Raw genomic sequence first — 6,333 nt, 5'->3', positions numbered from 1 at the left:
CCTTTTATGATAAGTTAGAAGATATGGTGGAAACCCATGATCAAATGGGGATTATGAGTCAGATCAATGGGGATAAATATGATGGGCAATGGTTTGATGGGTTGAAGCATGGCCATGGAGTCTACAAATGGGTAGATGGGAGTTGTTATATGGGGACTTGGAGTAAGGGGCTCAAAGATGGGAAAGGTACATTTTATCCTGCATGTGGCAATTAGACATTTCATCCTCAAGGTAGTTGCATCATTAAAAGAACTTACTACAGGAGTGTTATAAACTACAGTACAAATTGCTTGAACCTATTTAGTTATCTTGTTCTGAATATAAGTTTTTTGATTGCATTCTAAACCAAAGTTGTGTAAAAGTAAACATGTTCTACTGATAAAATGTTCAACTGAGCATCTAATACCATCTTCATCTATAGATATGGGATATCTTGAGTTGGATGTGAAATTATTTATGGGTGCAGTGGGGTAATGTACAAAATGCATTTCAATATATTTTAGTTTGTGTGTTTGTCCCTAGACATATTGGATTCACAAAATTTTGAATTTTCCACACTTGGTTTTGGGTGTACAAGAGATTTACATTTTAAACATCATGCATACTAATTTAGTCTCATCTATGCAATTTTTTCAATTAGTCGAAGAAAGTGGGAGTTATTGTTCTTAATTTATTTGGCAATTTTTGTTAGCATCCTTAGAAATTGATGCATCTTTGTATCTTAAGATGATAGCTATAACTAAATGAGTCCTTTAAGCTATACATTTAGGTGTGGTAGCCAACTAATGCTAGTTTTAAGGTACACAAATTTTATACTGTGGGATTCCTTAGTTTGCCTTAATGTTCCATAGGGTTTCAGCTTCCTATTGTTTTTCTTTTCTTCATTGTTTACCAGTGTGACCATTTTACAGGTACTTCTTTGTATGCTACCAAATTACTATAGTCATGTTCATACTTATGAAAGCACATTGATCACTAATTTTTTTGGTCTACATAGTATCAAAGTAGTAGGAGGACAAAAGGTATTTTCTATACCTTCTTACTTTGTTTTCCATTTAATCATTGACATAATATGTCAATTTTTGGTAACTAGACATTATTTTCAAAATTAAACATGGTGAGTGGGCTTAAAGTGGCAACTTAGTGGGGCAAGTTGGTGAGCCAACTTAGCAAGGCCACTTAGAGACATGACATGGCGAGCTGACTTGGTGAACAAGCTCGATGAGCGGACCTCAAGATTGACCTTGATGAGGCACTTTGGTGGGGTGACTTGATGACCAAACTCAAAGAGTCAACTTGGCGAGCATACTTGAACAATCAACTTGGTGGGGCAAGTTGGTGAGCCGACTTAGCAAGTCCACCAGGTGAGGCAAGATGGTGAGTCAACTTGGTGTGACAACTTGGTGAGCTGACTTAAAGACTGACCTTGATGAGGCACTTTGGTGGGGTGACTTGATGAGCGAACTTAAAGAGTCAACTTTGTGAGCGTACTCGAACAGTCGACTTGGTGACATGACTTGGTGGGCTGGCTTGGTGATCCAACTTGGTGTGCGTACTTGAATAGTAGACTTGGTAAGCTGACTGAAAGAATCAACTCATTGAGGTGACTAGGTGGGAGTGACTTGGCGAGCTCACCTGGAGAGTTGACTTAGGGGATAGGCTTGGTGAGAAAACTTAAAGAGTTGAGTTGGTGAGTGCACTTGAATTGTCGACTTGGCGAGCAGACTTGGGGACTTGGTGGGACATGTGGGTGAGGCAACTTGGTGAGCAGATTTAAGTATTGACTTTGATGAGGTGCTTTGGTGGGGCAACTTGATGAATGAACTCTGAGTCAACTTGGCAAGCGCACTTGAATAGTTGATTTGGCTAGCGTACTTCAATTGTTAGCTTGGCGAGTTGACTTGGGGAGTTAGCTTGGTGAGCTAACATGGTGAGTGGGCTTAAAGTGGCAACTTTGTGGGGCAAGTTGGTGAGCTAACTTAGCGAGGCCACTTAGAGACGTGACATGGCGAGCTGACTTGGTGAGCAAGCTTGATGAGCGGACCTAAAGACTGACCTTGATGAGGCACTTTGGTGGGGTGACTTGATGACCGAACTCAAAGAGTCAACTTGGTGAGCATACTTGCACTAGTGCATTTGGGTTCAATTTTTGACCCTTATTGGTTGAATTTTTGACCCAATTTTTTACCAAATTTTGACCAAATTTGACCAACCCATTGGTCAAAATTTTTTTGCTCAAAATTTCAACCAACTCATTGGTACACGATTTTTCTCAATCATATAACTAATTATATATTCTTCATATTAGTTATTGTCAATGTTTTTCAGGCATTCTATAAAATAGTTCACATGCCTTGCGTATGATATGACATTTTGCATGCATCCTGCACTCTCTCTCATCCGGCTAATGATGGATTATGTAGAGTGATCTGAAACCATGATGCTAAAAACACACAATCAAATCCAAAATGAACTTGTAGTACAAATGGATTGTGGAAATATGATATTGGTAAAATTGCACGCATGTCTACCAGGACAATCACAACTTAAACATATATCTGTCCTGGTAGACATGCATGCAAAATTAACAATATCAAATTTTCATAATTCATTTGTAGTGCAAGTTCATTTTGGATTTGATTGTGTGTGTTTTTTAGAATCATGGTTTTAGATCACTCTGCGTAATCCATCATCAACCAGATGAGAGAGTGTAGGATGCATGTAAAATGTCGTATCATAGGCAAGACATGTGAATTGTTTTATAGAATGCTTGAAAAAAATTTATACCTTCCTATTGGTAGAAATTTTCACCTTCATTGGTCAAAATTTCCACCAATGCCTGGGTTTTTTCGACCTTTGTTGGTGGAAATTTCCACCAATGCTTAAATTTTTTTCTACCTTTGTTGGTCAAAATTTCCACCAACACCTAAATTTTTTTCTACCTTTGTTGGTCGAAATTTCTACCTTTATTGGTCGAAATTTCCACCAATGCCTAAATTTTTTTCTACCTTTTCTTGGTTGAAATTTCCACCAACGCCTAAATTTTTTCTACCTTTGTTGGTCAAAATTTCCACCTTCATTGGTCAAAATTTCCACCAATGCCTAAATTATTTTCTACCTTTTTTGGTCAAAATTTCCACCAACATGTAAATATTTTTCTACCCTTGTTGGTCAAAATTTTGACCAATTCCTATATGACCTTAGACAATGGCTTTGGTGGGTTTTCAACCAATAGATTGGTCAAAATTTTGACCAACCAGTGAGTTGGTCAAAAATTTGACCAACAAAATATTGACCAATGGGTTGGTCAATTTTGGTCAAAAATTTGACCAATAAAGGTAAAAAATTGAACCCAAATGTACTAGTGAATCCACCATCATCAAATGGATATTCTCACAACTATGGATTACTACACATGATGTATAGAAGCAAAAACATTCAAAAATTGCACTGCTAAGGTGGTAACAGACTTCTTGGAAGAACAAATTGTTACTAGGTTCAGAATGTCATTCGCCCTTGTGTGTAATAATGGGTCTACTTTTGCATTAGCATTCTTGACCCAGTGGGCATTTTAAAATCAAGTCATTATCAAGTTCTCTTCAAATTACTACCCGCAAGGAAATGGGGTAGCAAAATCTACAAACAAGAACTTGATCATAGTAATAAGATGATTGTTGAAGGAGAACCCTAGGGATTGGCATACATAGCTCAAATATGCCATATGAATAGATCGAGTGAGAGTCAAAAATGCTTTGGGGACTTCTCCATATTTGTTTGTCTATGGACAAGAACCAGTTTTCCCACTTAACCTCAAGATTCATGTTTTGAAATTCATGAGTGGGTATGCTGAAGATGCTAACAAAGTACAAATCAGATTGATGAATCTTTTAGAGGTGGACGAGAAATGGATAGCTGCACTGGAGCATATGGCTAAACATCAAGCTGTTGTTAAAAGATGGTTCAATAAGAGGGCAACAATTAAATCATTCAAGATCTCCAACCTTGTTCTACTCTGGGATAAGGTGAAAGAAAAGTTGGGAAACCATAACAAGTTTTAATGTTTTTGGATAGGCCCTTATTAGATCACATAAATTATCAGAGAAAACAAATTTAGGCTCAGTTCCTTACAGGGAAAATTTCTTCCCTTTCTCGTAAATGGGCAGTTTTTGAAGCATTATTTTGAAGCCTAAAAGACAAAAAAATTAGTTAGATTTTATTTCCACATTTAGCTTAGATTTTTATTCCTACAAGTGTGTTTATTTTCTGCAACTGTGTTTTTCTTTCATGTTGTGTGTTTTCTTTTAGTCGTGTGTTACTTTTCAAAGTTGTGTCAGTCCTAGGGGGTAAGGTGTACTTGAGATTTTCTCTAAAGATTTTACCAACCATTCTTTGGTTCTAATTTTAGGAAGAGGTATTTCTTTGTCAAAAAATTTGGATGATTGTGTGTCTTATACCAACCAAGCAACTGGCATTCCTTGTGGAAATAGGGGATTTTTTAGTTTAGAAATTAGAAGTCTAGACCAACAAGTTCTCAACACTTTGCAAATTTAAAATTCGATTGTTTTAGGTGATGTTAAATTGAAGTCAAATATGATGAGGGATAATCCAAACTTCAACTAGTTTAGACATGAGGGGTCTTCTAGAAAGGTTGCTAGGATCATTGTTTGGCATGAGAGTTTCTAAAAAGTTCTAAAAGAGGAACGCAAGGGATGTTCACAAGAGATCAAATCCAAGAAATGACACTGATGTCTTGACTACATAGTCTAAGCATAGTCAGGATATAGAATATTTTAAAAAAATAAAAAATAAAAGAAAATTATGGTGTTAAGACTGAAGGATTCTAAAGATCTAAATTGGCAAAAAGATATATTGTCAAAACAAAGTATCTTGTATCCAAAACATGGCTTCATTAAAGCTACACAGAGCGATTATTGAAATTTTCCAAGAAAGCTAAAATAATGTGACACCCCACTAAGATCCCTCAAACTGATTCTCTCATCCGGTCAAGCAAGTGATCGATGAATAGCCTTCGAAGAGATTAGAAATGAATGAGCCAGGAGGAGTGGAAGATTATTTCTAAGCTGTCAAAAAACTTTGATAAACGACATCCTGAGACATCAAAAGGAATGAACACACGAATCACACGCTAAGCTTGAAGGTTTTGAATTCTGGAGTTTTGATTACAAAGTCATCCAAAATATGTTCGAAGTGTTCAAAGTTTGATTGGTGTTTGACACACATTGGAAGAATATTTTCTGATGAAGAAATGCCTTGGTCATTTTTTCCTTTTTTCGGGGCTATTTATTGTGGTCCCACAATGCATGCCCCATTCCTCACTAGGAATGGGGACCCCCTACTTTTTTTGAACTCCCAAACTCACAGTTTGAGATTCGAGAAAATGTTAGAGTCAAAAAACATAATAGATCAAAAAATTAAAAAGTTGGAAAAACAAATGATGATGAATTTTTTTTCTAATAATAATAATAATATAAAAAAAATTAAATGCATATGCACACATGAGATGTGTGCACTGTGCACCTACACAGGGCTGCGGGTGGGCAAGGGGTTATAAAACCACCCACCCCCTTGCCTCAACACTTTATCATTTTCCATTTACAATTTTTGCTTCAACTGAGTGCACAAAGGTAATACATTTGCACTACATGCCCTTTGTTCCTTTGCACCGCATGCCCTTTGTTTCTTCCTGCACATTGTGTGCGCTTTGGCGCCATGTACCCTTCACTTCTCCATGTGCCGCACACCCTTCAATTCTCCACATGCCCTTTGGTGTCGTGCTCAGTGCACCCTATTCAACTCACGTGTTGTGCGCTCTTTGATGTCACCGTGCACCCTTTGCACTTTAGTGTCGTGTGTGCCCTTCAATCGACACTATGCGCCTAACTTACCTCGGTGCCATGCACCCTTTGGCGTTGTGCATTATGCATATACTACACTCACATCTAGTCCCCTGTGCCTACTTCACATGTACTTCCACCCACACATTTCTCCATCTCATGAAAAAACCTAAAAAGAAATTTAAAAATAATAATAATAATAATAAAATATTAAAAAAATAAATTTAAATAGAGTGAAAAATAGACTTTAAAAAATAAATGAAAGCACCCAATTTGGACATTTCATTTTTATTTATGTTTATTTTTCATTAAATTTAAAACTTTTTCATTTTATTTCCAAGTTTTATTGTTGACCTAATGAACATTTTTTCTTGTGTTGTGTAGGGAAATGGCATCCACATCTGGAATGGAACCCAAGACCATCGTGTTCAAGTTTCAAGGCACACCATCAAAATCAAGATTCCATGATGATCACGCA

The sequence above is a fragment of the Cupressus sempervirens genome, chromosome 10, assembly GCF_028749045.1.
Source record: "Cupressus sempervirens isolate cs-2001-9-10 chromosome 10, ASM2874904v1, whole genome shotgun sequence".
NCBI lineage: Eukaryota > Viridiplantae > Streptophyta > Pinopsida > Cupressales > Cupressaceae > Cupressus > Cupressus sempervirens.
Note: the sequence above shows the minus strand (reverse complement) of the source record.